At 31.9% G+C, this 27,830-nt stretch overlaps 1 protein-coding gene and 1 long non-coding RNA gene across 7 annotated transcripts in view; both read right to left on the bottom strand.

The window, feature by feature from the left end:
- Positions 1 to 27,830, bottom strand: part of LOC118187029 (synaptosomal-associated protein 47-like) — a 77,890-nt gene that overhangs the window by 16,476 nt on the left and 33,584 nt on the right. Inside the window, exon 1 of one of the 6 annotated variants that reach the window (XR_015043100.1) lies at positions 7,071 to 10,799. The exons of the other annotated variants lie outside the window; for them this stretch is intronic. The gene's annotated coding sequence lies outside the window, so the exon portion shown is untranslated. Of the gene's footprint in view, positions 1 to 7,070; positions 10,800 to 27,830 lie in introns of those variants that run through there. 6 annotated transcript variants of the gene reach the window in all.
- Positions 18,079 to 25,675, bottom strand: LOC146999425 (uncharacterized). The gene is made up of 3 exons (XR_015043103.1): positions 23,514 to 25,675; positions 21,407 to 21,449; positions 18,079 to 18,350 (listed from the first exon to the last, which is right to left on the bottom strand). It is a non-coding gene; the product is annotated as an uncharacterized LOC146999425 (long non-coding RNA).

Raw genomic sequence — 27,830 nt, 5'->3', positions numbered from 1 at the left:
AGTAAGCATCCCATTTAGTTGTGTTCTTAGTGAACAACTTAAATTTAAAAGATTATTTACTAATTTATTTATGAAGATTCTTTTGGCTTAAATGGACTAATGTTTTGTTTGACTACTATTCATGACTTATGATTTGGTTCTCGCAGAAATATAATTTGATGCCTACTTGGAAGAAAGACAAAACTCTGTTTTTTTTTTTTTTTTTAGTTGTTAATTGATTTTAGATTGATTTAGTCCCCCTGATAAGTCAGTTGATTAATCTGAGATAAATGACAATAGCTACTTTTTCAAAACTTACAAATATTTACTTTTGATTTTAGTATTTTTGCGTTTAAGGATTTTTCTTTAAAAATTTTTATGTTTTTAAAGCAATAGAGGTCTAGAAAATACTAATTAAAATACTGACTAAGTTTGGTTTGGTTTGGTTTATTAGATTACGGCAAAGCACTTGAGGGCTATCTGCCTTAAGGGAGGGATGCCTTCATGGAGGACTTTTTAAGGAAAACTGCACATTACACATGGGGAAAACCACGAAAACACCCACGCAGCCAGCCCGCTCGCGGGATTCGAGCCTCAGACCAAACTACCAGTATTCAGCGACTTTACCGCTTGGCCACTGGTGGGCTAATACTGACTAAAAACTTTTTTAATACTCATGGTTTTAATTGAATTTTTGTTCCTTGGAGATGCTATATAAAATGTTGTCTATTTATAAATTATTGGTTTATTACTTTGCAGCCTTAGTGCAGGTGATAGGCTTTTTAATTTACATTTATTTAGAATATACAGTCAAAAGTCTTTACTCCGGACATCCATACTCCGGACCTCAAAGCTACAAACTTTTTGTGCATGCGTCAACGCATAATGTGTTAACGCATGCGCATAATATGCTTATGCATGCACGTTTAATGTATAACAGACGGTATAAGCTAAGCTAAAATTATCTAATTATCTATTTCAGTTAATGTTGCAGATTGCGTTGTTCCTTCATCTTCTAATTGGTTCCGGCTTATTATTTTTTCAAGACTGTTAGCCAATTTTATAAAAGTAAGCTTGAACTTTCCATTATGTCAAAAAGAATTTCTGATTCTGGAGCTACCAAAAGATCTACAAAGAGAAAGCATGTTTCGATGTCCATCAAACAAAAAGTGGAATTGCTGCAAAAAATGGATAAAGGCATATCCTTTGATTCTCTAATCATTCCGAAATACGTTTATCAATTTCACGCTGCTCTGCCGGGGGGGGGGGTGAATGACGCACCATGCAATGAACTGTAAGTTGATCTGTCAGCACTAGCCTTATCTTCAGGTCAGATGTTTTTATTTTATTTGGCTTATAATTCCTTACTAAATGTAGTATTTTATCTCGATGTACTCTGTCTTTGATATGATTCAAGTCAAATTCCTCATCATTATAAATATCACGAATACACATCAAATAGTTTTCTGGTTGCAATTTTCTAATTTCGACAATGCGTAATGTATGCTTTACACATGCGAATGTTGAAAGAAATGTTTAATAAAGTAAACAAATAAATATAAAGGCCTTTTTTTTTTTTTTTTTTTTTTTTTTTTAAATTTTGATACCCTTTAGATCATAATTGCTCTTTATTTCATAAATTACGGTTTCATATTTTTAATTTTATAATTTCTGCATGCCATCTTACCAGATTTAAACTGATGATCTATAATCCGGAAAAACCGATAATCCGGAATCGCCAAAGTCCCGACGAGTCCGGATTAAAGACTTTTGACTGTATATATATACATTCATTGCATTTTTTCTGAATATGATGTTAATAATCTTTAATTTACCAAGAAATGAGGAGGATGCCATATCATTTCAAGAAAGAGGTCTTTTACTTGACAAACGAGTATGCAAAATTGGCCACAATAAAAAACTTTATGTTAACAATGAAAACATTTGGAGTTGCAATGTTAAAGGTTGGAAAAAGAAGAAGAGCCTCCATATTGGAAATTGGTTCAGTCGATCCAGAATATCATTTGTCACTGCGACTAGATTTATGTATTCTTGGGCAAAGGAGTTGAAATGGTGTCACAAACAGCTTAATGTGTAATATTTGTAAAAGTGCTGCAGTTAACAGAAACAATTATATGCAATAAAATAATAATTATAAGGATTCTTAAAAATATTCTTGGGGAACAACATGTGAGTATTATGGTTATTATATATAGACATACATATATGTGTGTGTGATATTTTAATGCGAAGAACTCAGTACTTTAATTTCTGGCATTCGAAGAGATTTCACTAGGTAGTTAGAAAGATGGAAACCAAAAACTTCCAGATGTGACCATTTTGAAACATAATTTTAGTCCATGATTATTCTCATCAGATCAAGTTTGTAGAAAACATGTTTTTTCAATCCTAGTTAAATATGATAATCTTTACGTACATGGGTTTTAAAAGTATATAAGCATCTTAGACAGGAAAGCATAGCCGTGCAGAGATGTTTGTTTGCATGGAAGAAATTAGAATAAAATGACGTAATTGCTTGTGATGCAGTATTTATACTACGTAAGTGCATAAGTACAGCTAAGCTGCGATTGGTTAATTTGGGTTTTGATTTCCTTTTTCAAGCACTGTTATGTAATTTGGAAAGATCTCGAATCTGGGAGAACAGGTAAACTTAAAGGGAAAACATAAAATCTAGCACAGTCAATTAATTTTGAGGTCGCCAATCATATTTTATATTAGCCATCATATAATGAATACTTAGTGTCATAAAATGCCCAGCCATGGTAAGATAGCTTCCCCGCAAAGCAGATTTAGGGTTAGCAGAAAATGGTAAGGGAAGGTAGGGTTGCCAGATTTGATGCGAAACCGCCCATTTGGTGACAAAATACGACCTATTCCATAGACGTATGAAGAACATTCTAGAATGAATTCTTATCAGTTTGGCCCAGCCCTTTCTCGAAGGCAGGCCAAAAGCTATATACACCCTGCCCATATACGGAGTAGCAGTATATAATAGTGTATCGTCGAGTTTTATCTTGAGTGTGTTGAGCTCTGACAACAGTCGACCGAGTTGGGAGCTGTACTTTAGTGTTTTGCCGTGAAGCTGTCTTCACTGTTATAGCCTGATAGCCTGAAGGCTGTGTTGCTGATTGTTTCAGCACGTTTGTCGTAGTTTTTCGACAACTGTAAACATGATTTTGGAACTGTCCTGAATAATACTGGCTAAATAAACTTTTGTTTTGATTCTTCATCAAGTGTTGTTATCAATCATTCCAAATCCATAAAATGGCAGAAACGTAACAATAATAGTGCTGCATGCATGACTCGCTGATATTGCTACATAATTAAAAATTAATGCATAATAGGAAATTCTCTATATGAAGCATATGCCATTTAATATACTAAATATTGTTGTATCACAATCAATAGTTAAAAAATATTGAATAAAAATAATGAAAAAATATAAAAGACTGAATATAGGTAAAAAATATAATACTATACTGGTACAATTGTGAACATAGATTCAAAATATAATACTATACTGGTACAATTGTGAACATAGATTCAAAATACAGTACCCATTCGCTTCTAAGGCCATATAAAATTGAGGTATTTGCCCTTTAAATATTAATTAAAGATATACATTACTAGGTATTCATCACAGAAAAATTGAACTGGACTTTCAAGACAACATGTGGTATACAGTGTTGCTGTATAGTATACTTCCGATTAGGATTATACAAAAATATATTAGCCTTTTTCTCCTTCTGTTTAATACAATTACATTCTGTGGTTACAATACACAGTAGTCACTATAATTTAAGAATATATTATAAGTAATTCCTGATAATGTATTGCTATATGATACAATGAGAATCAACTTATCTATTCAAAATATTAATTATCCTAATAAAAAAAATTAATTAACCAACTTTCCGTTGAAGGAAAAAAATCATGCAAAACTTTTCAATATCTTACAAACAGTGAAATAAGCAAAAAATCACATGAAAGCAACTCAAAAAACATAAAATCAGAACAACTGTTTGATCAATTAATGTATCAATAAAAATGTATTATAGAGTCTTTAATCCAGACGTCCATACTTCAGAATGATCTATAATCCAGACCTCAAAGCTACAATCTTTCTGCGCATGCGTAAATGCATAATATCTTTACGCATGTGCATAATATGTTTATGCATGCATGCTTAATGTATAACAGACAGTATAAGCTAAGCTAAAATTATTTAATTATCTATTTCAGTTAATGTTGCAGATTGCGTTGTTCCTTAATCTTCTAATTGGATCCGGCTTATTATTTTTCACAGACTGTTAGAGCAATTTTATAAAAGTAAGCTGAACTTTCGATTATGTCAAATAGAATTTCCGATTCTGGAGCTGCCAAAGGTACTACAAAGTGAAAGCATGTTTCGATGTTCATCAAACAAAAAGTTGAATTGCTGCAAAAATGGATAAAGGCATATCCTTTGTTTCTTTAACTATTCCCGAAATCTGTTTATCAATTTCACGCTGCTCTGCGGGGGAAGAGACATCGCGGTGCGCAATGAACTGGAAGTTGATCTGTCAGCACTGTCCTTATCTTCAGGGCAGATGTTTTTATTTTATTTGGCTTATAATTCCTTATATTAAATGTAGTATTTCATCTCGATGTACTCCATCTTTGATATGATTTAAATCAAATTCATCGTTATTATTAATATCACGAATACACATCAAATAGTTTTCTGGTTGCTATTTTCTAATTTCAACTATGCATAATGTATGCTTTACACATGCGCGCATTGAAAGAAATATTTAATAAAGTAAATAAATAAATATTAAGCTTTTTTTTTTTTGTAAATTTTGATACCCTTTAGATCATAACTGCTCTTTATTTCACAAATTACGGTTTCATATTTTTTGCATGCCATCTTACCAGATTTAAATTGATGATCCATAATCCAGAATTGCCGAAGTCCCGACGAGTCCAGATTAAAGACTTTTGACTATATATATATATATAACAATGAAATATGTCAATCTCTTAAAAACAGTGACATAAGAAATACGATGAAAAATTGTTGCCAAACCCATATTTCTAAAAGAATAAAACTATTTAAAATGATGCGATTGCTTATTGAATATTGTTGCCAAAATCACATTTTAAAGATGTGAGAAGTGTACTCGGAAGCTTCATTTAAAAAAATTTTTTAAAATACAAAATATTATAATTTTTTCAAAATTCTTTTTGTAAAAGCAGTTGCAAGGATGAAAGTTTAATGTATCCAAAAATCAAAGAAAAATAAACTTTTTTAGAAAAAAATCCCGTTGAAAAGGTGTTAAGCTCCCTTTGTTAAATAAATTCGTATTTAATCGATTTATTGAAACACGAAATTTATTTTAAGTTCGTAAAATAGCTAAGTGCCTACGTTTCATGACGATGTGAAAATGAAGTGTGTAGAGTAAAATCTCGCTTTCCTATAGCCCATTATGTCTCAAAATGACACGATTTCTTCAAAAAACTATTGTTCATGCATTTCAGTACAAATCAACATATCTATTCAGAATTTATATATTCTTACGAATTTTGTACTTAGATATGTAATTTTAGTAGAATTATAAGAAAATTCCAGAGGTCTGAAATATTTCTTTTGATAAAAATAAATCTTATTAACCTATTATCGAACTTGTGCATTCAATCTATTACATCTATGTTGTACGCACACAACAGTATTCACAGGATGGTACAGATGCTATGTGATATAGAAGCCAGAATTGTTACAAAGTTGATATTGTTGATATACATGATAAAGTTTGTTTCTTACGTGACTATTTTTAATCAATACTGTTGCCCATGCATTTCAGTTGTAAATGTTGGGTTTCTTTAAATGATGTATTGATGTGAGAGGACAGTGGAATAAAAAGTGATAAGGATTACTTTTCTCTCCAAAATTGCAACTGTCCAAACTCCAGAGCATAACAACTTAAGTGACTGAGAAATGCTCTGTGACCAGTAAAATACTGTATCATAGTGGTATTTGTTGTTTTGAGCTCCAAACTAACTTTTGGAAAGAAATTAAATGTTCCTCTTCCTTTGTGAGAATTTTCCCACCTTTACTTCCATAAATCCATTAGTTTTTTCCCCTTGTTTAATGCTTTATGAATACCTTATTCATGGATGCAGTTCTATAGGTACTACCTTTGATAACTTGGATACCTTATGCTGAATCATTAAAAATCTTTTGTGTTCAGAGGAAGATATCTTTTACTATAACTATTTTAATAGTTGTTATCTCTGCTTGAAATAATCAGTGAATGCGAGGAGATTCGCTTGTTTTACTTTTCTCATTGGTTTTTAAAGTAAAGGCTACTGTTGCAGCCTAGTTGTTTTAAGTTATGAAATAAATATTAGTTTTATTTTAGACTAGTCCCAATTTTTATTTAAGCAAAGTAAAGTATGCTTTTGCTACAACACCAACAGGTTATGGGCCCAGTTCAATTTACAGGGTTCATAGCCACATTTTAGTTAAAAAAATAAGCACCTATAAGCATTTTTCAAGCACATTTTAAGAAAAAAATAAGCACCTGTCTAATTACATCATATACAACTGCATAACCTTAAAAATTTGACTTGTAAGTTAAAATATGAGAAATGAAGTACTTATTAAGAGAGAATAAGCATTACCTCAACCATGGAAAATAATTACTTTTTTTTTGTTTTTAATTTTCAATAATAGTTCAATTTACAGAACTAGTTTACAAGGAGAGAAAAATAAACTATGAAGAAATAAACTATATTACAAGATTTAATGATGAAATTTCAGTTCAAAATAGAGAAATAATAATAAGGCATATATTTATTGTATTGGCTTGGAACCTAATAATAAATACAATTTATTTTTCCACTCATATTGATATTTAAGTAATTTAAATCTAAATTCTGAACATTTTCTAAATTTTCGTTGTATATCAGTTTTCTCTTAAGAGATATTGCAAGCAAAGTAATTTAAGTAAAAAAGAGGAACATTTCTGAAATCAGAAGATAGAAATTTGCTTAATGCAGTCATCTTTAACAGTAAAAGCTTAACTAACTCGCATACTTGAAAATTGGCGAATATTCGGACAGTCGAGCGTTCTAATAATTTTGTGCATCTCCAAATCAGATGATGGTGGTTCAGTGGGTTTACTAATTTTAACACTTTTACATTTTAAACAATATTTTAATTACTATATACAGAGCGTATTCTTAGGCCGCCGCCTTCAACATGAACAAACTTTATTCTCTTACAACTAAGCGAGCAACAGCGCCCTCTAGCCTTTTTCTTCAAATTACACAACACTCCCCACCTGAACTCGGTGGAGAGTTCATCTTTCAATAATATATTCTAGAATATTCAATTAATATTTCGACAATAAATCCTGGAGAAATGGTTAAATATAACAAACATGCATATATAATTATAAGCACATAAAATTTTACAAAACATTAAACGATACCTATCAGCAAGGTCAGGAGAATCAAACCTAAAAGTACAAATACAAACATTAGTTAAGTTCCATATTATATAACAATTGTATAGGCCTTTTTAAGGTACCAGTAGGTGTTTTAATTATGCAAGATCTTATTTTACCATCTCTGCCTGGCATTAATTCCAAAATTTGCCCTATTGTCCAGAGATTTCTGGGATGTTATTTGATTAGCAGGGCAGAGATAGTAATCGTCTACCAATCAGAAATTGAGAGGGCGTTAGTGGAGAAGGTTAATTGGGATCGGTAAACACGTAGGTAATTGGTCTACAATTAATCATTGCCTGGATTTCAAGCTCTTTCACAGTAAGGGATGCTCGACCAATAATTTTGCATAAGCTGGATTTTATGGTTCGTACCATACGCTCCCAAAACCCTCCCCACCATGGACCCCTCTCAATAATAAATTTCCAATTTATGCCTCTAGCAGAAAATAATTCTTTCACAGATGAATCACTCAAAGTTTTAAAATTATGTTTTAGTTCTTTATCAGCTTTTTTAAAAGTCTTGGCATTATCGGAGTACACGGTGGTACACAGTCCTCGGCGAGCTAAAAATCTTCGAAAAGCTAGCAAAAAACTTTCAGTGCTGAGATCAGTTACTATCTCTATATGTAAGGCACGAGTGACCGCACACGTTAACAACAGCATGTAATCTTTACCATGCCTGTCTTTCGTAAAAAATGGACCGGCGAAGTCCAACCCGGTCACAGCAAATGGAGGCGACTCTTGGATTCTGTCTGGAGGAAGTGGAGCGATATCCTGTACCCCAGGACGAGCACTATATCGTTTGCATATCACACATTTGCTGATGATAGTCTTAACACGCTGTCTTCCCTTAATGATCCAATATTTGTCTCTGATCTGAGTTAGTGTCGAATTAACTCCAGCATGGAATACCCTTTCCTGCGAGTCCATGATGATCAACTCGGTAAACTTGCATTTTGAGGGTAATAGAATAGGATGTTTTAAATTCTCGTGACAGTCTGCAAATTGAATGCGACCTTTCAACCGAAGAATTCCCTCCTCATCAAGCCTTGGATTAAGGGAGTAGATGGAAGAATCGAGAATTGATTTTTTATTTGATAACTTAATTATTTCCGCTTGATACGATTCTCGTAGCGTAATTTTTACCCAATAATGTTCAGCTGCTTTAATCTCAAAAGCACTTAAAGGTCCATTCCCTGTAGACCTTTTCCGAAGCCTCCCAATAAATCTAAATACATAGGCAGTAATTCGAAGTAATTTTCCTAAAGAACTGAATTTTTCTATATGCAAAATTGGGGATTCATTGTTAATTACAGGTGCAGTCAAAATAATACTTTTTCTTAACTCCAACGATTCTGAATTTGGTTTTAATTTCTTTTGTTTTGGAAAGTTTTCAATAGGAAAACGTAACCAGTGTGGCCCATGCCACCACAAATCATTCTTAATTAGTGACCGAGCACTAATTCCTCGAGTTAGTAAATCGGAAGGATTTTGTTTCCCTTCGCAATGGTTCCACAATTTTTTGTTGCATATACTCTGTATTTCTGTAACACGATTGGCGATAAATGGTTTCCAATTATTTGGCGAACCTTTAATCCAAGTAATGGCGATTTCGGAATCACTCCAAAAATAAACATCCTCAATTAAATCACCAAACAATTTTTTCAAATATTTATACATTCGAGCAGCCATGAGTGCTCCCATTAACTCTAAACGAGGAAGCGTGATTGCTCTTAAAGGTGCAACTCTGCATTTCGAGATGATAAAGGAAGTTTTAATTTTAGAATCACTCGTACAATATCTGAAATATGCGATGGCCCCATATGCTTTAGGACTAGCGTCCGAAAATAGGTGAAGGCTTATATTCATTGGATCGTCATCAAAGAAATTTCTCTGTATCGATATTTCAGTTAAATCATTAAGTTCCTCCCGCCAAATGTTGAATTTGTCCTTAATCTTTGCAGGAAGGACCTCATCCCAGTCAGAACCGGAACACCAGATTTCTTGCATAATAATTTTTGCCCGAATAACAAAGGGTGCAATAAATCCAAATGGATCGTATATTTGGGCAATGCTTTGCAAAAGTTTCCTTTTTGTAGCAAAATCGTTTCCAGTAGAAAAGTCAATTAATTTTTTTAAATTTAACTTTATATCGTCTTCAATGGAATTCCAAATCATGCCTAAGAAATTCGATTCGCTAGTTAATTTGTTATCTGATTCCTTAATCCCATTTGAGACCCATAAATTGTTTAATGCTTTAGAATTAGTTCTTAATTTTCTGAAATTCATCCCAGCATCCTTAAATATGTTAACCGCATCTACGGATAACCGATATGCATCTTCAACCGTTCCTGCTCCAAAATATAGGTCATCGACATAGACAGAAGAATTTAACATTTGGAAACTGTCCGGCATTTTATCTTTATATTTGCGAATGTGATATTTTATAGTGGTGGCCAAAATGAAAGGAGATATAGTCAAACCGAAAGCTACGCGACACATTTGCATAATCTTAAAGGAGTCATTATTTTCATTAAACCAAAGAAATTTTAGAAATTTTCTATCACCTTCAGCAATTCCTATCATCAAAAAGGCTTTTTCAACGTCTCCACAAAACGCTATCTTAAACTTACGAAAATTTAACATAATGTCTAGTATATTTGGATTTAGATTAGGTCCCGATTCAAGGCAGTCATTTAACGAATTTGTGTCCTCTGTCCTTGAGCTAGCATCGTACATAATTCTTACCTTAGTAGTTTCACTAGGTCGTATCACTGCTCGGTGCGGCATAAAATATCCTAAATTTGTATCATTATTTGGACATTCCTCCACAATTCCTTCTAATATTTGGTTCTCAATTATATTTTTATATTCCCGAAAAATCTCCGGAGTTTTACTTAGTTTATTGTGAAGGTTTGCGAATCGTTTCCTAGCTACCTCAAAATTATTTCCTAGATTATTCGGACTGTATTTCCAGATTAAATTTGCTTCATATCTTCCGTTTTTAAACTGCAAATTTCTTTCAAACTGGTCTACTATTTCGCAGTCAATATCGAAATAATCATCAGAATCATTAATTCCCATATGTTCTAATTCCCAAAAACCTTTTAAATCTTTCAACACAACAGTGTTTGTCATTACCGCTAAATTTTCAGAACAATTTTTGTTTGTTTTATTTTTCTCGATTCCTGCGGCAACCCAACCAAACACAGAACTGACTGCGTACAACCCTTCAGATATTTTAATTCTTTCAGAATAAACTACATTCCAGAATTCATCCCCTCCAATTAATATCTCAACATCTATGTTATTTTTTCTTGCGCAATCGGCGATCTGCAACCCCATATGCTCCATGAAGTCTGCAATTTGTTTACTAGGCACACTGATGGACGCCGAGGAAATAACATCCGAGATCAAACATTCAATTTTTATTTTATTATTTTGTTTCCAATTCTGAATTTCGATTTCAACGACCGGATAGGAATGATTCATTGCCTTCGTCGCACCAAATGAATAAACAGAAAGTTTTTCATAACGGATTGGAGTAAGTTTTAAATGGTCGGCCAATTTTTTCGTTATAAAGGATCTGTGACTGCCTTGATCAAGAATTAATCTAGTTAATTTTGATTTATACTTAGAACAAGCATAAACTGTACAAGTTTGTAATAATATTTCCCTGGCATTACAGTCATTATTATTATCACCTTGAGGAACAGAAGCAATCAATTTTAAGTTTTGAACTTTATTTCTTTCCTCAGAATTCAAAATCAGAGATTCAGTTGCATTTTCGGAATAACCTTGTTCCAACTTTTTGTTTACAAGGGATTTATTAGTACAAATCGATTCATTGTGATACATACCGCCACATTTATTACATTTAGTTTTATTTCTGCACCTTTCTGATGTATGGAATTTTTTAAAACAAGAAAAGCAGCGGTTTTCGGATCTTAGTTTCTTTAATTTATCAGAAACATTCACTTCGCATTTAAATGACTCGTGCAAATTATCACAAAAGATGCATTTTCGGTTAACTGCAGTATGAAATGCAGCCGTGGGTGTATTTTTTACATATTTTCTAGTTTCATATTTTGATTGGTCGACTCGCGGAGGCACAGGATTTTTACTTTCGCTTAATACTAGATTTGAAACTTCCCTGCATTCTATTTCCGTTTTAATAAATTGTGTTAATTCCGAAACTTCAACTTTATCTTTCGATCCTCTTTGCCGATTAAATTCCAAAACTAAATCGTCCGGAATTAATTTTAATAATATTGGAATTAATAAATGTCCATATGAGCCAGAAGTTACTTCTAAAGTTTCCAAATTACGAATCGAAACTTCTAATTCGTCATATAATTTACGTAAAGCCTTTACGTTAGCAGAATTTTTAACAGCTTCTAAATTGAGAATTTTATTCATGAATGAATTAATGATCAGGTCTTTTCGACCATATCTGTCCTTTAGTAATGCTACACAACTATCATAATTACTTTCTGTTAACTCAAAGCCTGACACAACCTTCGAAGCTTGTCCCGTTAAGAATGTTTTTAAGTATACAAATTTTTGTATTTTTGAAAGCGTTTCGTTTTTATGTATCGAATTTTCGAAACTATTCCAAAATTCATTCCATTGTTTGGGGTCTCCCCAAAATTTGTCAATCATTAATTTTGGTAATTTCAGCGTACTACTCCCACTAGAACTGGAACTTACATGCAAAATTCCATTACCACTAGACTGGTTTAAATCAGAACTTTGGGGATTCCTCGCTGGCGGTACTGCGGTAACCGCACCTAGAAACTGCTTAATTTGACTACAAGCAATTATACATTTGTCATTGTATTCTTCGCTTATACTACAATCTTCTTCAATTAAGTTAACATCAATTAACTCTTGTATTTCATCATCAAGCGTTCTTAAATTATTTTTCTTTTCGGTTAATAATTCAAACAATTCTCGTAATTCTTTAATCGAATTTTCCTCTCCTTCAATTTTTAATTTATCTTCAATCACTTTAATTAACCTAGTAACAGAGACGATCTTAATGTGGAACGTTTACGTTTCAATCTATCTAACTTCTCTTCCATTTTATTTAATTTAAATACACCCACGACAGCAATAATAAATACTTACTAACGTACTACAAATAATCACTAAATAATTAATTTAAGATTTCCCTACCTTTATTTGGAATTCCATTGTCACTTGAATATGAAATATCCATTGAAATCGAAACACTTGGATCGAACACCTAAAATCTTCACAAAGCCTTAATTCCTTACGCCGATGCACCATCTAATAATTTTGTGCATCTCCAAATCAGATGATGGTGGTTCAGTGGGTTTACTAATTTTAACACTTTTACATTTTAAACAATATTTTAATTACTATATACAGAGCGTATTCTTAGGCCGCCGCCTTCAACATGAACAAACTTTATTCTCTTACAACTAAGCGAGCAACAGCGCCCTCTAGCCTTTTTCTTCAAATTACACAACAAGCGTAACTTGAAGGAGCAAAGGGGGGGTAGACTGTACCCAGGCAGCATGCTTTCGTAAATTGCCCGAGAAAACTACGTGCAATTTATGAATGGCCTTCGTATAAAAAACGTTCAAGTTGAACGTAAAAATATCATAAAAAGTGTCCAGTGGCAATTACTATATATTTACGTATATTTTTACGTTATACAATATGTAAATTTTACGTAAAATTTAGGTATATTTACGCGAGAGACTGCTGTTCATTCGCAACTTTTACATATAATATACGTAAATTTCAGGGATTTACGTATATTTTTAGTAAAAATTTACGTATATTTATCGCATATACGTAAATCTCAATTTTTTTTGCTTCACATATGCGTATATATTTAGTAAAAATTTACGTAAATTTCCCTGATTTTTTACTGTATATAAAAGTATATATTAGGTAAAAATTAAGGTAGATATTCCCCGTATTTTACGGTACAAAAACGTATTGTTGCGTACGTACGGGTTCGTTATGAAATGAATGCACAAGTCCGATGAAAAAGGAATAAAAAAATATTATTATCACAACAAAAATGCTTAAATTTTCTCAAATTATCATGCAGTATAGCAATATCTCACAGTAGTTATATTTTAACTACTCAAATGTCCAATAGAACTTAATTCAAAACAGCTAAAGAACGCTAATCCGCGAATTCGCTATAATCGACAAGAGCAGTTTTCTAAACAACAACAAACTAAGCAACTACTACAAACTGAGATGTTTTCCTCCTTTTATAAGATTTTAAAATCACATGCTAGAATCGTGCGTGAATTTTAAAATCACGTGCTGCGTCGTTGCTCAGAAATCTTCTCAATTTTCGTACCCTGGGGTGTTCTGCAATTCTTTCGTACGTGGCCTTCAGCTCCACAGTTCCAGCACTTTGGTTTCTTGTCAGTCCTTTTCCTTCCCGTGGCATTTAATTGTCTGTTTAAATCGTATGCCTTATTTTCCGTGCTCTGGGGAGTTCTCCAGTTCCTTCGTAGGTGGCCTTCAACACAGCAATTCCAGCACTTTAGGGTCGGTTTTGTTTCATCACTATTCCGTCTTAAAGCATTCACTGGTCTTGTCAACTCATCCGTTTCATTATCCGGGCCCTGGGGTGTTCTGCAATGCCATCGTAGGTGACCTTCAGAACCACATCTCCAACATCTTACAGCCACTTTGTTCTCACTGCTACTCCGTATCAAAGCATCGACTTGTCTGGATAAATCATCTAAACGAGCCATCAATTGGTCCCCTGGGTCGTGGACTCGCACAGCTCTGACTGGATGGCGGTCTCGACGGGTGGCTTGCTGGGCTGCCTCAAATTTCATGGCATACACTAAAGCGCTTTTCAGATCTTTAACATCCACCATTCGCAGTGCTTTCTGTATTTCAGGATCCCGGATGCCATCGATGAAATATTGCAGGGACAGGATTTCCCTTGTTTCTGTCGGGCACTCCGAAAAGGCGTGATGTGACAGCCTTTCAACATCCGTGGCGAGCTCCTGAAGTGTTTCGGTGAGCTTCTGTTGACGAGATTTTAATTGGAGCCTGCTGTAGTCTTTTAAACATTTATCGCCGAAGCGCAGCTCCAAAGCGCCGGATAGAGCTTCGAAATCTAGCCTTTGATTTTCGGGAAGCGTCTGCAGGATATCCGCTGCGTCTGCTCTCAGAGAAGCGGCGAGATGACAGGCCTTAGCTTGGGAATCCCATCCATTCGCATCCGCTACGATAGAAAATTGTGTCCTATATACCTGCCAGGAGGTCTTCCCATCATATGTAGATAGTTTCAGAACGGAATGAGCAGGCATCGATAAAAATTTGAAACCTTCAGAATTGTTTCCTACTGTTGTTATGCACTTCTTTAGGCTGTCAACTTCTTTGGCGACGGCAGCAGAAACCCTATCATCAATTTGTTGTTCGACGGCAGAAACTCTCTCTTCTATATGTTCTTTTACAGAAGAAATTCTTTCTTCTACTTGTTCTTTTACCGAAGAAACTCTTTCTTCTATTTGTCCAACTTTAGTTTCTACCGCGTCTATTCTGCCTTCCATAGCCTCAAATTTATTTTCTATTACGCAGGTAATTTCTCCTTTCATTTCGTCCTGACCTGCTTTCATCTCATTTTTAAGAGATTTCATCTCTTCCTTAACGGATTCCTGGCCCAATTTCATTTGTTCCTGTGCCGTTTTCATTTCTTCCTTGAGGGATTCCTGGCCCAATTTCATTTCTTCTTTAACGGACCTTTGACCAGCATCCATTTTCTCTTTAATTTCTTCTTTAAAAGATGTTTGGCCAGCTTCCATCTTTTCTTGGAAAGCAGCAAAAGCAGTAATGAGCTGTCTCAATTGTTCTTCCATCCCTCTTGTTATTGGCATTCAAATCCCACTTCTGACACCAAAAATTGTTGCGTGCATACGGGTTCGTTATGAAATGAATGCACAAGTCCGATGAAAAAGGAATAAAAAAATATTATTATCACAACAAAAATGCTTAAATTTTCTCAAATTATCATGCAGTATTGCAATATCTCACAGTAGTTATATTTTAACTACTCAAATGTCCAATAGAACTTAATTCAAAACAGCTAAAGAACGCTAATCCGCGAATTCGCTATAATCGACAAGAGCAGTTTTCTAAACAACAACAAACTAAACAACTACTACAAAGTGAGATGTTTTCCTCCTTTTATAAGATTTTAAAATCACGTGCTAGAATTTTCCAGTACTTTCTCGAAATCAAAAAGAGATATTTATTTATTTAATGCACGCGCTCTTGTAATTTCAATTTTTCCGGCTTAGCTTTCTTTTAATATTCGTCACGCGCTGCACTGCGCGAGAAATAAAACCATTTAATTTATAATTGAACTAACATTAGCTTTTTAAATACCAAATTCGTAACAGTATATATTTGATAGAAATTAACGCATATATTTCCCGTATTTTACGGTACAAAAACGTATATATTTGATAGAAATTAACGTACATATTTCCCGTATTTTACGGTACAAAAACGTATATATTTGATAGTAATTAACCTAAATCTTCCCTGTTTTCTTTGCATATGCGAATGACTGGTAAAAATTTAATCCGATGTCTTCTCCACTTTACTGTGTATAAATGCACATTTTTTGGTAAAAAATTTGCATAAATCTCCAGTGACCTTTTCACTGCATTTTTCGTAAAATGTACTTATTTTAATCTCATATTTTTTATACAAATCTATGCAAAAACTTTCTGCATGCTATGATTAAAAGGTAAAATGTCATTTTTATATCAAATTCTTACATATCTGCTTTTTAGTTATGTACAGCTATGTGGAATATATATAACTGGAAAATTTAAATGCACTAAAAAATCTCAAAAGAAAATAAATTTGCATTAAAAAATTATGTAACACTTAAAGGCTTTCATTTCAAAGTGAGTACAAAATATGCAATAAATACCGTAAACATCAATTCTATGTTTTAAATCAATTAATGCTATCGTTCATTTACATTTTTGTTTACTAAATTAATTCCATAAATTTAAATTTAGTAAACAACTGTAGCAAACAGTTATTTACTAAATTCATTATTATTAAATAACACTTTAAATAAATTACTTGCTTTTCCGAAGGAGATTTTTTTTAAGCCATGTAAATGAACGATAGCATTAATTGATTTAAAACATAGAACTCAGGTTTACAAAATTTATTGCATATTTTGTAGTCACTTTGAAATGAAATATTAAAAGTGATTTTCAGCCTTTAAGTGTTACATAATTTTTGAACAGAAATGAATTTTTTTGCATTTAAATTTTCCAGTTATATATATTCCATATTGCTGTACATACCTAAAAGGTGGATATGTAAAAATTTGATATCAAATTAACATTTTATCTTTTAATCATAATATGCAGAACATTTTTGCATAGATTTATATAAAAAATATGAGATTAAAATAAGCACATTTTATGAAAAATGCAGTAAATAGGTAATTGGAGATTTATGCAAATTTTTTACCAAAAATGTGCACTTATACACAGTAAAGAGGAGAAGACATCACACTAAATTTTTACCAGTTATTCGCATATGCAAAAAAATACATAGGGAAGATTTAGGTCAATTATTATCAAATATATAAGTTTTTGTACCGTAAAATACGGGGAATATCTACGTTAATTTCTATCTAAAGTACAATATAGTTAATTACCAAATTCAGTAAACATCATACATTTAGATTATTTGAATGAGTGTGCTAAATTTTAAAATTGTTAAATATAGATCAGGAAATTGTAGAAAACTTACCTTTTCCAATAGTTATGAAGTTGACTTTATTTTCCTTGAAGATGAATGTTTAATGTCACAAATATTGCATTCATATCTTCAGATAATACACAAATATATACATATTTATTTATTAAAATTAAGTTTATCCAAAACATGTTAAAGAAAATATTAATTTGCATGTAAGTTAATCGAGTAACTTCTGTGTTAATTACACACATAATTATATGTACAAATTTTACATTTATCAGCCAATCTTGCAATGTATTGTAATCTATTATTATTGTCTTTCTCAGTTTAAAATCTTATAAATATATTAGATCAGTAGTAAAAGTTCACCTCTACAAAAGAAATGCTTTATCGAGGCATTTTTAAAAAGTTCCCTTTTACAATGTAACTGTTAATTTCATAAATACGTTCATAAAATTATGCAAATTCAAAATTACCTAAATATGTTCTTTATTTTATCTTATATACCAGATAAAATTTTAAAAAGTTAATTTGTTTAGGAATATTGAATTTTTAATATTTATCTCATGTGACTTTTTCTATAACATTATTAAAAATGTACATGTTGATGTGGACATACCAATTATTTTTTTTCATCAAATACCTTTAATGGTATTAAATGATTTAAAAGGAGGCAACTGGACAAAAGAAAGCAATTAAAAGTTGGCTAATATTTTATTAATTTGTTGTCAAATGCTGTGCATTTTAGATTATGCTCATATGATGACAATGAGTTATTTAAATTATAAAATTATTATGAACATATCCCACATAAATTAACAAGTATCAAATTTCAAGTTGTTTGAAGTATTATGAACTGTAGTACTTGCAAAAGAAATACACATGAAATTAATTTAAGAATTAGGTTTATTTTATAAGTATTCGAAAACGGCAATTACTGTTAAACAATAAAAACTAACATTAAATCTGAAGACTATAATTTTTTTCAATAATAAAATTCAACATAAATTCCATTCAGCTTCACCATATTTGTTCTATAGTTTGCTGGCTTTAATATCCTGCTCGATTTTTGTAAATGTGAATGCTTTGTCACCCAATGTTTTGAGAACAGCTCCTAAACAAGAAAAAGGAAAATTTTTAATAATTTCAAACTTCAGATGTTTTCAGTTTTTAAATATAGTTGAAGTATTAAAAGATGCATATAAAATGCACTGAGTATTTCATATTTAAAAATTTACATTTCAGTAATTAAAAATTTAAGTTCATACTATCACACAGTAAACTTCAATTATATACCTTACACAATGTCTATAATTTCAAGTAAAAAATATCTAAAGATTTGTTTAGAATTGCAAGGTTAAGAAAGTCTTTAATGGCTATGTTTGTATTTAAGTACACGTGGCATCTCAGTTTGCAATATAAAATATTTCAAGTCTACATTCATGTGCATTCTAAGCAAACAGAAAGCTTAATAACAATAAAATTATAAATACCATAAAAAAAAAAGTTAAAAGCCATGTAGAATGATAGCAAGACTAAATGAAGTCTTCCTTCAAAAATCAATTTAAATTCAAAAATTTGCTTTCCTATTTAACATCCCAAAATAGGGTTACTGCTTTCACTAACTAAATTTCCTGTCTTGGCAAAATAAAATTGTCACTTCTGTTGCAGGAAATATTTGCTGCAAACTTTGTATGCAAATAATTGAGTGAAAAAAATTTAATTGTGGCTTGAATATTTTCTTTATTAAATAAATGAAAAATTCCCACGTAATATTAATTTATGATCCACATGAAGCTTTTTACCTCTACCATATCATGCAGCTATTTTAAAATATATACTCTCATATAATGCCACAGAATTTTTTTACCAATATTAATATGGTATAAATCATTTCTTCTAAAAACAGCCCAAAAAATTCCGAATTTGATACCCAAATAATTCCACGTAACTGTTAATATATGCATTTGCTTGCACATACTTAAAATGAATTATACACACAAAAACTTAACGTAACATATTAACTTTAATAAATTCTTAATTAGCAGGATGATTCAATTAAGGCAAAATATGAAAGAAATCTACCTGATGTAATAGTTGTAAAAGATACTATATTTAAAAAAAGCCAATACTGTTTACCTTACACATGGCAGAAATTGAGTAAACTGTATGGAGCTGGATTATTTATTAGGAATAGAAGTTAGATCAAAGTACCAGTTCTGGAAGGCTTTAACCATTTTGGTGCAAAGAAGCATCTCAATTTAAAAAAGAATAAAAGCTAATAGAATTTTATAACTTTTATAATCTAGTACAAATATTAGACACATAACATTAATTACAATCTAGTACAAATATTAGACACATAAACAACACTAAACACCATTATTTACTTGCATATTTTCCTTCTTTGTGTCCTTTACTCCTTAATTTTTCAGGATATGATTTAGAAACGGAATTATGGTAAAAATGTATACTGGTAAAAAAAATATTGCTGAAACTGATAAGTCCTTTGAATTATATACTATAGTGCAAAGAGGGATGGAATATGTGACTAAATATGATAAATCAGATTACAATAACATTAAACAAAGAACATGAAAAACTGAAAAACGAAATTTTATTTGAAATTATTTTTTAACTCATGGAAAGACAGACAGTATTTCCAACTTATTAAATTCAAATACATCTTACCTTTTTCAAACCAATATTGGTACTTTTCCATTTTGCCGGTGCAAGCGATAAAGTCGCCCAAAATAGTACAACCGATGCCAAACAGAATATCCTCGCTGGTAACCTTTTACGTTTCATTTTCAAAACATGTTGCAGCTATTTCTATCAGATTGAATGTTTCTTTTAATACTGGGACAGAATTACATAGAATTTTTACCAGATAGTTCAATTTTATGTCCTAAGGCCATTCATGGTAATTAAATCGATTAGGATGCAATCACACGCTCACCCGAAAATATAGAAAGGGCAAAATCAAGGGTTAAATTCATCAATTCTAATGAGAATGCACTAGCAAAGTAAAGCAATGCGATTTTACATAATTTCTGAGTAAGATATTCATACGAAATGAAATAATTCTTGCATTTAAACTTGTATTCCAAATTAAGATTTAACTTGAAATTAATGAAGATAATTACTGAGAGAATTAGCGTAGTTTAACATGAGATGAGATCACTTGAGGTCATGCGATATGAAACAGCGAATCAGAATGTTGTACCATGAAATCATAGTATATTCTTAAATTAATCTCTTTTTACAAATACAAATTAATGTCTTTCTACAAATTCATTGTCTTTATTTATTATCATTTTACAAAATTTTAAACGATATTAAAATGTTTATGCTTTTAAAATAAAAATTTCTTAGAACTAACATTTCTCAAAATTTTTTATGTGTATACTGTGTGTTGTCGCCAATAAAGTCTGCTTGACAACATTTGCGCCGGTGAAACGGAAAAGTATCCTGATATTTTGAATTTTTTTTATAATTTTCATAAATTTACTATTTTAGGGAGGCTCGGTAGCACAGTGACTAGTGTATCACGCAGCAGCACCAGAGGTCCGGAGTTTGATTCCCAGGCCGGGCAAGGTTGAAATAGCCTTTCATCCCTTGAGTGGGTCGATAAAATTAGTATCAAGTTCCATTTGGGACTTAATACCAGGGGGCCTGCAACAAGCTGACCACTTATGCACAAACACTACAGAGCTCACCATCTAGAAAGTAGTAATCAAGGCATTGCCAGCTATGGCTCTCTAAGGGCTGTTTGTGCCATCCAGTTTAGTTTTAAGTTTCGCGGGATTCGAACATCGAACCGAACTACCAGTGTTCAGCGACTTTACCGCTGGGCCGTTGGAGAGCCTTCTATTACACAGGACCTGTGCGTGCAGGATCACCTTCAAAATTAAGAGAGTTGTATTTAAAATCGGTGCTAAACTAAAGCTACTTTCTTGCCTAATTTTATACTATTGAAAATACCGGTAATTGTCAAAATTATTCGTATTCAATATGTGTAAGATTATTAATGAGCTGCCAAATCACAGTTAACCATCTAATTACATTCAATGTTATTATTTTTCTTTTTGAATGTCAGGTTTTCATTATTTCTGCCAATATATCTGTAACAGGACATAAAGATTGAGTTAATGTAGAATAGAAAATTACCTTGCAACATATCCAATAAGACTTAGTGGCAGTACTTCATTCTCTAGAAAAAACATTTTAAATTATTATACTTAAACAAAAAATTCATATTTGTTACAGCAAAACATCATTAACACAATAAACCAGAGTTGAATGCAAATCTAGTTTAACTCCATTCTTGAAAACTAGTTTATTACTTTCAATTTAATTTAAAAATAATAAAAAATAAGGTACATATTATGACGACTACCTAGATATCTCGCCTAAACTGGCAATCCTTGTAGGTTATACAGGTTAACCCTAACATAGGTTTCAGAGGGCACTAAGATAGAAAGTATTAATCCCACACTAGGGACTCTAACATTTGGTGGGAACAGTTTGAAAAGTGAAACGGATATTTATAGTGAACCAACGCAAAACAAAAACAATAGTCCTTTAGAGACAAAGCCCCTTTGAACTAATAAATAAATTAACAGCTTTTAGCTATTTTTTCTTCTTGTAAAAAATAGACATACAGAATATTTGTAGAAAATAACAGTACTTTAAGCATGCATTTTCCACATATTTAACACAATAATTCATTCTAGCTCAGTTGCAATACTGGCAAAGGTACTCCTCTGTTATTAGGACGGGATTCAGAAATGTACAATGAAACCTCGAGATACGAGGAAAGTATGAGCAAAATACGAGCATTGACTCGAGTAACGAGCAATGAGCCAGGGTATTGGTATGTGTGGCACCATTTCATTATCCAGCTCAACTCAGGGAATCCCCTCGTCAGATCACTCAGTGTTCTTTTATATACGTGTTTGTGCACTTGCAAGTTAATTGTTTTGACATTTAACGTGAAAATAATTATTTCAAGATGCCTCGCAGGAAGATTGTTGCCTCAGATAGTGCTGCAAAGAAAAATAAGGAGACCATGGCCGTCGATATCAAGAAAGAAATCATAGATAAACATAAGCATGGTGAGAGAATTGGCGAACACTTGCGGCCTTTCAACATCGAAAATCTACACTATTCTGAAGAAGCAGGAAGAAATTAAAAAACTTGATTTAGCCAAAGGAATTATCGTTGCTTCCAAGCACCATAAAAGTACTACTAGATGTTGAGAAGCTGTTGTTGGTGTGGATTAATGAGAAGGAGTTAAAAGGTTGGTAAGAAAGTTAAACTATGGTTATATTATTTGCCAGTGTTATTTATTAGGAAAAATTGACTTGATATTAAAATGTTGATATTTTTTGGGGTGTGAAACGGGTTAACTGAATTTCCATTATTTTCAATGGGGAAGCTTGTTTCTAGATACGAGAAATTCGCTATACCAGTTGAATGCTGGAACGAATTAAACTCGTGTATCTCAAGGTTCCACTGTAGATATGTAAGCATGTGTATATGCATGTATGCGCATATATGTGTATGAGTATACACATACATACATAAAGAATATACACATGCACACACGAGCACCTAAATTTAAAAATGCATGCATATAGACACACATTTCTGAATCTGGTCCTGATAACAGAAGAATACCTACATGAATCATAGGATTTACATTAATCAGTTTTATCAGAATTCTTAAATGCAGAGAATTTCATCTTCACTATCCAAAAATTCACTTTCATTTCCAGCTGAAACTATATCAGGACAATCTCATTTATATTATTTCCCTCTAACAACTGAACATTTTTAAAGCCTTTTCTATTCAATGGAAAACTAATGCTACATTAAACATATATTTTCCAAATCTGAAAATTTTACGTTAGCTTAGAAACTGTAATCATTCTTAAAAAAGTTTGATTTATGCAGATTTTACATCAATAAAATTACTTTCCTGTGAAAAAGTAATATGGCGTTGAACAACATGATTTTACACATCAAGATATACTAAGTGAAAATTCCTGAAATGTTTCATTTCTTGGTATCTCACTGTGCAAGAATTGTATAAATAAGACTACCTCCCTTATTAAAAAAAAAAAAAAAAAAAAAAAAATGTTTAGCAAACACTATGAAGAAAATTGGTTACATTATTTACAGTTCATAATTAATAGAAAATAAATCATTTCTTAGCTTATCAGAATTTTATTTTTATCACATTCATAAACAGTACTAATTTAAACAAACATACCATTATGATTTCAATAACTATGAAATAGAAAATCCAAATCTGCGTCTTTGATGGTCTAGTAGATTGGAAGTCTCGTTTACTACAATTCAGCAGGGTGCCGACTCCCCAGACTGTAATATATATATATTTAATTTACAAGGGAAAAAGGAACAAAAATATAAACAATTTCTTGGTTTTATATAAGCATTTCTGCACATTTACAATTTTCATTTTTTAACTATCTAGTTATATCAAAATACATGATTTAGTAAAATATAATTCAAATAATTTAAGGTATTTTAGATCAAATACTAACTTTTCAATAAATTTTTTCATGCAAGTCTAATAATCAACATAACTATCAAGTTTCGACTTCAAAAATTATGTTTAGAGTAACCTGAAGCTGCAGTAAATAGTAATAAATTTATTCAAAACTTAAAGTAATGCATTCTTACTTTACTTTCTTTCTTTAACTATTATTTTCTTTCTTTTTTTATTATCTTTTAAAACAACAAAATCAAACAAACAAAAAAGAAATGCATTCATGAAAGGACTTAGGACTCACTTATTATTCATGAAAGGATATATTTCAGTAATTACAAGTGCATGAAAATTCAGGAGATTTGGAACAAAGTACCTGTGTTTCTATCGCATAAAATTTCCTGTTTTAATAGCACAATATCTTTGAGTTAAAGATTATATATTAAAGCAAATTTATAAAACTAAATTCAAAAATAAGAAATTAAATTATCTAAGCAAATAAAAAATTTTTGAATTTCATAAATAAATGAAAGTTACATGCTTTATTTTTTGGCATAAGGTAGATAATATTTCCAGAACAGTTTTCTGAACAATTAGTCATGTTAATATTGCCTTCCTTTTTCCATTAAAAGCTATTTCCTACTTAATTACAGTATGCTTTAAGATAAATATTAAAACGTTTGAGTAAAAATAATATAACTATAAAAAGGTGAGACACATACAAACAGGAGCGACACAAACAGTAAGAAACAGACTAGTGCAAAATTTTTTCAATTTATTGCTTTGGTATTCTGTGTCATTAACAGTACCAAATCCTGAAAATGAATCGTTAGGCACGTACACAAAAGAAAAACACATTTCCTACACAGACGCTATTTATAAAATTTTATATAGGTGAAGAAAGTACGAGTATTAAACATTGAAAATATAAAATATTCACTTACTTTCTTCAAATAATTAGTAACATCGATGGATTCAGTCACAAACGCCAATCCACGAACAAACAGTATTCTTTGCGACATTACCATTCTTTTTGACCGCCATTGCTGACTTCACAAATATCCCGCCACAACCGGAAGTAGAAACTGTCTGCTTTGCCATTGGTCAGTGAACAAGAATTGCAATGCTTTTTTTTTTTTTCTTTATAATTAAACATATTAAGAAAGCCTCTAAATTAGCATATGAAATAAACTTACTTTTGCATTATATAAATTTATATTCACAGCATCTCTGTATTAAGGTAATAATTCAATTTTTCTACGAAAAATAGAAATGTCTGTGTATGCGCATGCTCAGTGTATAATCATAAATCCGGTTAATTTTTATAAGTTAGCGTAAAATTAACTATGTAAATTTTGAGTTCATTTAACTGTACTTCCTTGTACTTATTCTGTAGATCTCCATATTAAGAATGTCTTTAACTGTTTCAGGAAAAATATAAAATATAATATAATTATTTACTTACATTATTTATTTATTTTTCCCTCATATAAAAATTATAAAAATCGCTATATCATTTTCCCCGTACATTAAACAAAATTAAAAAATGTTAGCCTCATGTAATTTTTATAACAAAGATTAAAGGAACTGAAATATATGCAAAATATCAGGATTCAGCTTGCAATTTTGCAGAGTTATTATTATTATTATTAAATAAAAATATTAGTATATCTTTAATTATAATTAATGATCCTTTGGTCTAAACATTTTCAAGCATCTTCTGCTCTATTTATTATTCTATTCCTCGACATGAAAGATTTGCTAGTCTTATTCCAATTTAATTGCCCACATTTGATATATAAAATAAGGCGAGTATTGTACCAAACTCAGTAAGTACACAAATTTAATATACAGGTTATTCCAGTTAAATGGGTAATAGGATTTTCATAAAAGAAATTAAATTGTGTAAATTAATGTAAGTGTTGATATGAATAAAAATAACAAATTTGATATAAGAAAATAAATAAGTTATTTTGAAGATCTTTAAATTAAGAAAATATAATTTTTTGCAAAAATGCACCTAAAGATTTAGCTCACATGTTAAAATTCATAGAAAAATTTTAGCCTCATATATGAATGCCCCTTTTTTCATGTTCGTGGAAAAGGAAAACAAAGTGAAATGCCAAAAAATGCACTAAATATTTTGAATTAATAAACTTCATTTTCAATCTTTTTAGACTTCATATAATATCCGTAAAAGTGACAAATGAAATATACCATAAAGGCAGTAGTTTCTTTCAGAACATTCGGATTCGTATAATATGCGTAAAAGTGACGAATAAAATATACCATTATGGCGGTAGTTTAATTTCATATAATTTTTGTAAAAATAACGTGTGGAAAATAACGATAAAGAGTCAACAGTAACTTCAGCCTTTTTCATTCGTATAAATTTCGTAAAAGTAACGTGCAAAAAATACCATACCCTTATTTCACCAAAATTATACGTATATTTTTGGAGACGTGCTGCCTGGGTAGCCGCTCTTTAGATTTTTCCGCTAAATATTTATATTCCGCTAAATATTTATTTCCGCTAGATATAAGGGCGAGTCAAATGAAAGTGAGCCAACCCCTCCTCAGCAAGAATGGTTCGGTCCATCATCTGCGGCACATGCGTGTAGCACAGAGACAGCCTTCATTTATGAAAGTGTGAGGTTCAAGTTCTTTGAGGCGCTCTTACACTGGGTTGAAGACGGTAGCGTGACATAATGGATGCTCCAAAAGAGGAACAGCGTGGTGTGGTCAGGTTTTTGACAGCTGAAGGTGTTTCCCAATATGAAATTAGTCGCCATATGACTGCTGTGTAAGGTGAACATTGCATCGCATTGGCCACTGTGAAGCGTTGGAGCAAATGGTTCAGAGAAGGACGTGAAAGTTGCAAAGACGATCCAAGACCGGGCCAAAGCCACCTCGCAATCACCCCCGACACAATTGCACAGGTTGATGAGCTGATTAGACAAGAACGGAGGATAAGCATCGATGAACTGGCAGAGCGTGTGAACACCAGTCACGGTTCGGTTCACACCATAATTCATGATCATCTCGGTTATCGGCTTTTGTGTGCTCAATGGATGCCCAAGATTTTGAACGACCGCCAGAAGACGGAGAGGTTCGGCACTGCTTTGACTCATCTCATCCGGTATCACAATGAGAGTGACGACTTCTTGTCTGCAATTGTGACCGGAGACGAATCATGGTGCCACCACTACGAACCTGAAACACGCCGGCAAAGCTTACAGTGGAAACATTTGAATTCACCACCCCTGAAGAAAGCAATGTTAGCATTTAATTAGTTCCTTTATTAAAAACACATTCCGTCAACATTAATTGCTAAATACTTGCTTTATTCAGAAACATTACCGTCAACATTACTGCTCAAAAAACATTACCGTTCAAATTATTATCGTTCTAAAAAAAACTGTTGTTGCCAATCGGGAAAATACATTTTAAATAAAATTAATACGTTGCGTTTACATTCGGGCATCCTGACTTAGTTACGACCTCGGAACATTAAGAACTTATATTTAAAAAATTAAATCTCTAATATTAATGTTTATAGTTCGAAAGTCTTTAGCTGTCATATAGATTCAGCGTCATTTTCTATTCTTTTTCCGTGTCCTAGTTTTAGTAATATGCGGCGTGTTGTTATCGTTATCCCCAGTAACACTAATGTCATCACCATCATCATCGTCTTCTTCTGATTCAGCTTGACACTGCCATGACTTTAATTGGCTCACATGAGCTGTCGTACTAAAGAAATGTCCTTTCACCTTCTCTTCTAATTGAGTCCCTCTATAGGTATCACTTGGTAAAACTTCTGTAACTACCAAAGGTCCTCGATAATTTTGTTGTGTTTTGGTTGATTCTCCAGTTGATTTAGGTACTCTTCTCATAACTACTATTTCTCCTCGTTCGAATGTTAAAGAATTACTTTTCTTCTTGTCATAATTTGCTTTCATTTTCATCTGCATATCTTCAATTCTCTTTCTAGCTTCATTCTGTAAGATTACTGGATTCTCCCATTCATCTGCGTCTTTATCTGTAATCATCCTCACAATCCGTCGTTAAATTTTGGTG

Source organism: Stegodyphus dumicola, chromosome 1 (genome assembly GCF_044657685.1).
Source record: "Stegodyphus dumicola isolate Sdum_Otavi_A_Nest chromosome 1, ASM4465768v1".
Classification (NCBI taxonomy): Eukaryota; Metazoa; Arthropoda; class Arachnida; order Araneae; family Eresidae; genus Stegodyphus; species Stegodyphus dumicola.
Note: the sequence above shows the minus strand (reverse complement) of the source record. Positions and strands in the feature narration are given on the sequence as shown.